The sequence below is a fragment of the Ictidomys tridecemlineatus genome, chromosome 4, assembly GCF_052094955.1.
Source record: "Ictidomys tridecemlineatus isolate mIctTri1 chromosome 4, mIctTri1.hap1, whole genome shotgun sequence".
NCBI lineage: Eukaryota > Metazoa > Chordata > Mammalia > Rodentia > Sciuridae > Ictidomys > Ictidomys tridecemlineatus.
Genome location: NC_135480.1, coordinates 53,703,861 through 53,713,149, shown reverse-complemented (window position 1 = coordinate 53,713,149; position 9,289 = coordinate 53,703,861). Strand labels below are relative to the sequence as shown.

At 38.7% G+C, this 9,289-nt stretch overlaps 1 pseudogene; it reads right to left on the bottom strand.

Annotated features, from left to right (window-relative positions):
* Positions 1–271: 271 nt before the first annotated feature.
* Positions 272–3,721, bottom strand: LOC106144936 (olfactory receptor 10A3-like; annotated as a pseudogene).
* Positions 3,722–9,289: the final 5,568 nt, after the last annotated feature.

Here is a 9,289-nt window from a genome sequence, read left to right as displayed (position 1 = left end):
GTATGTATAATTAACATGTTCTGATTTTAAAATATATATATGTTTTTAAAAATAAATAACACCAAAAACAACAATAAGAAGAAAACTATGAATAGTGGTAAAGAACAATTGATTATGAATGTTCCCTCTTTTCTCTATATATTAAAAGACTAACAAGTAGGACTTAAGCGGTTGCTTCTTTCCTTAGGTTTCAGCCTGCCAATCATATATAGTTAGTGTGGGACTTATTGACAAAGTTCCCTGAATTTCATGATTAGTGCATGCAAAGTCCTTATGCCTGTACTATGGTCTGCAGTTTTCTCTGAAAAACAAAAAAAAAGAAACAGACAAGCATCAAACCAAAAAATCTTCTGATTCAAATGTTTCAGCTGTGCCTACTGATCCCTGAGGCATGTCTTCAACAGCATCATCAACCCTCACTGAGAACTCGCAGCAAAAAAAAACCTTTAACAAGTACACAAGAAGGAGCTGCATTGCCTTACCCACTGACTCTGACTCTCATTTGCCTGTTACTTCAACAGCACTTTCACCGCTGATCAAAAGACACCTGTTCATATATGCAATTCAGTGGTTCACTGCACTGATTTTTAACCTCCTATGACACAGAATCATGTGCCCCAGAGAATCCCTCCAGAGAGAACGTGGAATGCTTCCCACAGACCTTCTCACATTTTGTATGAGAGCTACAGAGAATTGAAGAATTCAGTTCTGGGCAGGGAAGAAAGCTCAAGAGAACACACATGGAGCGCCAGCCCTCCATGTGTCCACAGGGATTGAAGGCCTTGTACACATGAGACTCAACTATAATGTGACTTCTCCCAGTAGGAGTTTTGTGAAATCAGAGGGTGAATGAATGTTGTAAACAGGGAAAGAAGGGAGGAGTCAGGGGAGGTGTGAGCAAAGGCAGGTAGCAGGTGGAGGATTCAACTGGACAGAATGCACAGTTTGGGCAATGGTGGGAATTAAGTAAAGCAAGAAGACTGAAGCTTTAGTATGTTACAGATGTCATCATGTATGTGAGTGCCAGTTCAAATTCCATTTCTTACCAAGAACAGAGAAATTCCTAAGTTTTAAATTCAGTAACCCAAAGTTGAGTGATCTTCCAATAAACTTGGAATTCCTCAAGGGCCAAGACTATTTCCCCAGAGACGTTCACATTAATCCACTCCTAACAGAATTGATTTATGATAAAAATTAAAAACTAAAAATTATAATAAAGATGTATCTTTCATTTTATTTTTGTTTTGCAGTGCTAGTGATCAAAGTCAGGGCCTCACACATGCCAGGCAAATGCTCTACCAATTGAGCTACACCCAGCCCAAAATGTGTATTTTAAGTTGTACATTGTTCTTGGCTTTTTAGCTTTCAAAAAAAAATTTTTTTATTTCTTAATAGACTCATTTCATTGATGTCTTTAAGAGCAATGAGAAAATTTCAGGACACCAATGGACAGAATCCAAAAACCGAATTGGCTAATAATGCTTACTGAAGGCTGTGATGGAAAGAATATACAACATTCAAATATTACTCAGACTGGTTTCAACCTTCTGATGAAATTGCTTTTAGTGAAAATCCAGTTCGTGTTATACCTCCACTTTTAATTTTGGGCAGAAATACTTGTAAATAAAGATGGCTTTCCCCGTAACTGAGTGAGAGCAAGAAAAAGAATTGTTTTACTCCTTTGTTGCTATCCCTAAAATTAAGGGCAGTACAGCTGATTTGATAACATAGTTGATAAACTGGTCCCTCTCTACTCTCTAAGAGAAACATTGAAACAGAAAGCAAGCATGAAATGTTGCAAATTTTGTAACCTTGAAATTATGCATTCTGAATATGTCACAAAATTAGTGATGGAACACAAGGGCCACAATTAATCAATTATATTTGCTTCCCACAATAAACGTCAAAAAAGAATTATTTTTTGTTATAAACAAAATATCTGAGGGCAATTGAAATGGTATGGTTATACAAAGAAAATCTCTAAAACAGTATGTAAGTGAAAATGATACCAACACTGGCAGGTGAGAACTCAGGAAACTTCCTATGTAGTTCTCTAATCAACAACATTACACAAAAATTCATAAAAGCACCAAGAGAAATATAGATTTAACCCCCCCCCCAATAAACATATTTTTAGTCTTTTCTGGAACCAAATTTTACTCCAGAAATAAAAATCACATCACCATGTTGGTCTCTTGAAGCTCTGTCAGTGAGGATCAGTAGGCCCTCAAGTGAAACTGAAGTAGTGATAATCATTTTGAAGATTAACCTATTACATTTCTTAGTACTCCTAAAATAATAGCTATTAAAATATATAAGCACCAAACTACTCATCCTATACATCCTATCAGTCCATCACACAGAAATAAAAGCATCAATACATAGAAACCTATTGAACTAGATATTTATTAAAGCATCATCTTAATCACAATACTCTGATAGTAACCTTGATGCCCATAATAGATAAAGGCATGAATAGACTGTTGTATCATGTGTTGTGCAAACTTCTTTAACTTTTAAGAACAAATGACAAGGGGCTGGGGATGTGGCTCTCTCTTTAAAAAAAAATAATAATAATTTAAAAATAAATAAATAAATTTTTAAAAAAAGAACAAATGACAAGATTACAGTATTAAAAGAGAAGGATCTCCTGATATATTTTCAAACTCAACAAATTCAACAGTGTGAACACACTAATATCAAGAAATGGAATCTGTTTTCATCATTTATTAAATTCAAATAGAGTTCACTTGGGGAATGAGCAAATCTCACATGGCTTCTCAACAAGTCAGACTGTAAAACCACCGCTCTCGGCCATAATTTCACCAAAGCTCTTTTCATCTCATGGTTTCGCAGGCTGTAGATAAGGGGATTCAGCAGGGGTGTAAGCAATGCATAAGCCAATGACCTCAGTTTCTTGGTTGCTGGTGAGTAGCTGGATTTGGGCTGTAAATAAGTCATACTGGCTGTGCCATAGAAGAGGGTGACTGATGTGACATGAGAGGCACAGGTGGAAAGGCCTTCTGCCTCCCAGTCATTGATGGCATCTTCAGGATGGCAAAGAGAATTCGAAGGTAAGACAAGAGTATCAACAAGAAAGGAAGCAAAACAATCAAAATGGTGCCTGTGAAGGCATAGATTTCAAACAAGAAGGTATCTGCACATACCAGTTCCAGCACTGGGGGAGTCTCACAGAACAGATGATTGATTTCATTGGGGCCACAAAAGGGAAAACTAAATACCCATGTGGTCTGCACAGTAGCCACCATGATCCCTGAGACCCATGAGAACATGACTAATTTCACAAACACTCTCTTGTTCATAATCACGGGGTAGGTCCAAGGATGGCAGCAAATCGGTCATAAGTCATTGCCCCTAGCAGTAAACATTTGGTCACACCAAAAAATAGAATGAAATATATCTGTGCAAAACAGCCCACAAAAGAAATTATAGTTCTCTCAGTAGTCAGGACCACCAGCATTTCAGGCATGATGGCTACACTGAAACTCACCTCCACCACAGATAAATTCTGCAGGAACAGGTACATGGGGATGTGGAGGGTCTGGTCCAGCAATATGGCAGCTATGATGATGACATTTCCCATCAGGGTCACCAGATAAATGACCAAGAAAACCCCAAAGATCTGCTTTTGGAGTTCAGGAAAGTTACAGAAGCCCAAGAGGATGAATTCAACCACAGAGCTTTGATTTTGTCTTCTCATTGTACTGCTAGAGCCCTATATTGTTTTTGCAGACATAGTAAATGAAAATTGAGATCACAGTCCAGTTGCTGAGAAATCAAGCCTGTTCTTTGAGTCAGAAGATATAATGACACACACACATTTTGAGAGAACATCAGATTGGCAGTTTTGAAGAATGGTCAATAACTCATAACAGTGGATCTTTAAAATAAGAAGTGAAGAATTTTAGCTCAGAAATCTTATTTAAAATGTACAGAATAATAGCAGATATTCTCTGGCAACTTTTTTGCTTTGAAGCAAAAAATTAAATCTATTCTTAAAGCATTTATGAATGTTGTATTATTTAGAATCCATTGTCCATTACATTCATGTATGCATCTGTGTTCTTTTTTAATTTTATCATCATATGTGCATTTTAAAATACAATTTCAAATTAGACAAATAGCAATAAATTCAGAAAAAATATAATTAATGATAATCCCAATTTTGAACACTTTTTTGGTCAATATTTATTATAAATACCAAAGTTCAAATGCATTTATATTACCTTATTAAACATGAAAAATAAAAATAATATACCCAGATATAAAAACGTTCAAAAGGAGTTGAATTGAAGATTTACTTTTCTTAGGTGAACATAAGTAAAATGGCTTTAAGGATATTGATTTTTAGTCAGTCTGGACTTGGCTACTAATATTGACATTTGCCTCAGTGAGAAAGTTTAGAGGTCTGTTCTCTATAGCCTATCAATAATTATGTCATAAGGTGAAGGTGGCTTTTAGAGCTACAGAAAATATCATTTAGGATCATTCTGATCCTGTGGTTTAATCCCTCTCTTTCCTTTTCTCTCTTCCTTCCCCTGTCCACAGCCCCCTGCCCATATATTAGGAAGCTCATTAATCATTACCTGCCGCAGTCTGGCTGGGCACAATTCAGGAGCCACTTGTCAAAAGAAACTAACTTTATTTTTACAACTACATACGCCAAACAAAACAGCTCCTCAGGGAAAAACCCTCAGAGCCCAACTGCCACCACCGGCTTCCACACGCCTCTCCCCCCCACACCAGCCTCTCAATCTCCCACAATCCTCCTGCACTTGAGGCCGATTGGCTGGGTTGCGTGGGCAGAGCCAAAGAAGTCCCCCAATGAGCAGCTCCGTGGAGGAGCCAATCAGCTAGATGTTGCTGGGGCCGCTGTGAGCCAATCATCAGCTGGCAGTCTGAAGGGCAGGGAAACAGCCCAATGAACATCACTGCAGAGGAGCCAATCAGCTAGATGTTGCTGGGGCCGCTGTGAGCCAATCATCAGCTGGCAGTCTGAAGGGCAGGGAAACAGCCCAATGAACATCACTGCAGAGGAGCCAATCAGCTAGATGTTGCTGGGGCCACTGTGAGCCAATCATCAGCTGGCAGCTGGAAGTTTGCTGGGGCCCCTTTGGCTGTGGCTCTCAACAATTACCTACTCAATGAACACTGATTTAGCAGCTACTGCAGAGGGCCTCTGTACACTTACATATAAACTTGTGCCATAAACTGAATAGTAAGGCCTTCCATGACCACACTGTATGCAATAGCAGCTCTTAATTCCCATCTCCCTGGTTTATTTTTCACCATAACACTCACCAACAACTGAAATAAAACATATTTATTTGAGTTTTTATGTTAGTATCTAAATCTTCCTTCTAGAATGAAGTAAGCTCCAGGAGGACAAGAACTTCCTTCTAATCCTTGCTGCCTTCAGAATGCCTACACCAGGTAGTAGATGACATAATAGAGGCTAAGCCAATATTTATTGAATGTATGGAGAAATAAATATTGAAATTTGGAAAACCCACACTCTAGCCTTTAGGAACATAATACCTGAAAGAAATCAAAGGCATTCATAAAAAGAGATTACATGTAATGCCAGGTTCTGTAGATGTTTGAGGGCCCTTGTGTGGTTGGAAATACTACTGAGTTGAGAGCCAGTCCTGTCTCTGCCATGACCTCCAAGATGAATCTCTCCCTCTCCCTCAGGCAAGTTTCCATCTGCCTGACTGGAAGCAGCCAAATAACCCTAAACAGGCTTTCTGGTTCTAATATGAGTATTTCTGATTTGTTGCTTAAAAAATATGCAGCTTCAGGGCCTCTGCTGCAATTAAACAGGGGTCAGGCTGAAGGGAGGATGGAATGGCAGTGAATGAGCACTTAGGAGGCAAACAATGCCTGAGTCATCTTGAACCAGCCATTCCCACACTGAGCTCACCATTATTCTCCCAATCTACTGCTCTTCCAGAGCCCTACTCTGGGGGCTGAAGATGGTAGAGCATAATCCTAGCATGCATGAGGTCCTGGGTTTGATCCCCAGCATGTATAAAAGAAAAGCCAGAGGGCCTTTCTCAATAAAGCTCTCCATTCTTCCTGCTATCATCCAGATCAATTCTTCCTGTCCCCAGCCTTCTCTTCACCCACAGGGCCTCAGCAAGTCAAGCCCAATCTCCCTGTCTCCTTCCCTTTCCCTTCCCTTCCTCCCATCTTTTAAGGAAGCCCCAACTGACTTTCTATGTTTTGTACCTTCTCCTACAATCTGTACCTCATAGCTTCATCAAAATAATCTCACTCCCCTTCCTTGAAACTTCAGGTCTACCCTGATTGGTAGAGTTAAATGTCCCCTTCTCAGGCTGGCACTTAAGGGAAACCAGAGTGATAATAACTGTTTTAGAAATTTAAATGAGGAAAAATTAATTCTGAATGGAAGACAAAGGCTTCATCACATGTTATCATGGAGAGAAGGTGAGTTAGCTTTCCATCACTGTGACCAAAATAACTGACAAGAACAACTCAGAGGAGGAAAGAGTTATCTTGGCTCACAATTTTAGAGGATTCAGTCCATGGTTTGCCACATCTAAGGCAGAAACATCTTGGAAGAAGGGCATGATACAGAAAAGCAGCTCAGCTCATGGCAGCCAGGATGCAGGAAGAGAGGAAGGGGCTGAGGAGAAGATAAATCTTTCCAGGGTACATCCACCTGCTTCCTTTAATGAGGTCTCACCTCCAGTGGTCTATTGAGCTATCAAGGATTAATCCACCAAATGGACTAATCTACTGATGAGGTCAGAGCCCCCACGATTTGATCATTGCCTAAAAGCCACACCTCTGAATCTTGTTGCCTTGGGGACAAGGTTTTCAACATGTGAGCTTTAGAGGAGAGATTCCAGGTCTAAACCATAAAAGAAGAGCCAGTAGGTAGAGACGAAAGGTTTAGGAAGGAAGTCTGGCCACTTAGGTAGAAGGTATTTCATGATATCATGGAGGCCTATTGACCTTTTTGTGAGTCTTTTAAAACCTGAAGAAATACTGTGTGGGATATAAGAAGCCAGGGACCAATCAACTGAAGACATGAAATGTCCTAAGTGTAGATCATTAGGACATTAACAGAGTAAAAAACAGATTGATTTATTGAGTACAACCATGATGATACATTAAAATCAAATGTCTGTAATAATATAGTGGGGATGTCAAATAATTTCCTAGAATAAGTAAAATGAACTCTGTAGGAAAACAACCTTTACGTCTGATTTCTAATAGACAAAAGGATACATTCAATTTCACACATATAAAAGAAAATAAGTTTGTAAAATAAGAAAATTTAGACCATTATTTAGGGGGCTGATAAGGTGAAATTATGAAACAAATCTAAATTAATGTCTTCAAGAGTGATTTTTTTTAAAAAAAACTGAACCTGAATGCTCCATCTTTTTCCTTTACCATGAAGGAAATGCTAATTTAGCTAATTCAATGACATGTTCCATGGGCTCTAGCATCAACTTTCTTTATAATCTTGGGCAAATAACTCCCTCCTCTAGGATTTATCTTTCTACATGATTTTCCTTGTGTCTTACCACTCTCGTCCTGTCCCTTACTTATATTCCACTATGAATTGATGATTTGTGCAAGCAAACTATCCTACAGCTCTAATTATTATCCAAACTTTATGTGAATATGAAAGGTAGAGCAATTGACCTTCTTAGCTGAACATTGAGTTATCACTTGATAAGTAACTCCAATTATCAGTAAGAGGATCTATAAATGGTAAACCCACTAAAGGTAAACAAGCAGAATCTTGGTTCCTTACCTATTGATTTTTTCATGATTTCATCCCATTTAATCAATTGTTTTACCTCTTTAGTTTAGAAATACTATCATAAATGCAATTTAGTGATTTGTTGCATTGATGTTATAACACTACATGGCACTGAATTGTATGTCCTGGGAAAAACTTTCCCTGGAGAATGTTATACTTCATTTATACAGACTTTCCTTTATGCAGATAAGGAAGCTTGCTTGGCTGCACAAACATGGAACCACTCCTCCAGATTTTTATAGGGAAAAATAAACATGTCTTCACACAAGATACCCAATTTCATCATGACCTCCCTCATTAAGAAAATGAAACCAGTGATTGAATGAACGTTAGTAAATAGGCACCAGGGAGAAGGGAAAAGGGAGGAAAGGCTGTGGGTGGGAGCAAGGACATGGTGGTCTAGAAAGAGGATCCGATTTGTTGGGTGGACAGCTTATACAATGATACCAAATGTGTGAAGCCCAGGAAACTGAAGTTACTTTGTGAAAAGCCTCGGTGTCATCATCATCAAAATTTTTATAATTTCTGATAAGAATATGTATGGAACACCAAAATTAGGGGGGGGGTCCTTTCAGAGATTTTTTTATAGGAGGAGCTTTTTAACTTGAAGTTAAAACATTAGGGCTAGCTTTATGATTGTGAGCAATTCATTTAACTGCTCTGGCTCTATTTGGTGGGGGAGGAGGGTAAAATAAAGATAATGTTATTAACCTCATAGGTCTATATAAGAACCAGGGTACTCAGGATTCAGCCTCAACCCACTCAATCACTCAATGAGACCATTGGCTCAATCACAGCAAAGTGTAGGTATAAATTGTCTGCAAGTGTGGCTTTATCCAAAGCTCAGGTAATGTGGCCAGGACCTGAGTTCCTTTTCTCTATTTCTAATCTTTGCTTTCCTAGAGTGGGTTCCATTCCCAAGATTTCTCCTAGTGGCAACAAGGCTGTCAACAAAACTTGCGGATACATCCTCTTTAACCATGTCCAGTGAAAAATGTACAATTCATCCTGAGGGAAATGGGTTTTCATTTACAAAAACTAATCCAAATATTCCTATTCTTCACTATGTTGGGATTATGTGCTCATCCACGAACCAGACACTGTGTAATTTACATAACTTCTACCCCATAACTGAGTGTGGCATCATTTCCAACTATAAGTAGCTGAAAATATTTAATGAAAAAAACACCCCCAAGAGAAATGAAAGTACTATTCATAGAGGAAGGAGGTCAATGAAAGATAGTGACTCAACACATTAATGACCTGTGCAAAGAGAAAGTGCACTGTATACTTTAAATTATTGTATGAATGCAGGAAGATAAGATAAAAGCTGAGGACCCATAAATCCACATTAGTAGTTTTTGCAAGAGAGAATTGATCGGAAATGTTAGATGGAGATAGGGCCTGGGGAAGGGATAGATAAAGAACACCCCTTAGGGCTCTCAGCTCCACCTAGAGCTCCTCAGT